Here is a 444-nt window from a genome sequence, read left to right as displayed (position 1 = left end):
AACAGACTGTTGCATTACGTTATTGCTTACATTTTGGTACAGAGGAACACAAATCACGCACAGCCTACTATGAATGATTTGCGTTTCATGTATGCTGTGAAGAATAATGTAATGATCAACTGACCTGAGGAAATTTTGAAAATCATGAACAGTGTGTCTCTGTCTCAGTCCAAGCTGCTTCCCTACAAGATTTTCATTTCATGCATTGTGGATTATTTGCACATTGATATTTCTGACACCTTCATTGTTGAGTACACTGACAAGGATCATCTGGTTGGTGAAAGCCTCATTCATAAAATGGGTATATACAAGTATGGTACTACTTGGCAATATCAGGAGGACTACACTACTTTTGATCTGGGTTTGTCCGATGATGATGATCAGGGTGATATGGGTAATCAGAATGCTACAACTCAGGGGGAGCCTTCTGGAACAGCACCTCAG

The sequence above is a fragment of the Lupinus angustifolius genome, unplaced genomic scaffold, assembly GCF_001865875.1.
Source record: "Lupinus angustifolius cultivar Tanjil unplaced genomic scaffold, LupAngTanjil_v1.0 Scaffold_681, whole genome shotgun sequence".
NCBI classification, from domain to species: Eukaryota; Viridiplantae; Streptophyta; class Magnoliopsida; order Fabales; family Fabaceae; genus Lupinus; species Lupinus angustifolius.
This window is presented reverse-complemented; position numbering follows the sequence as displayed.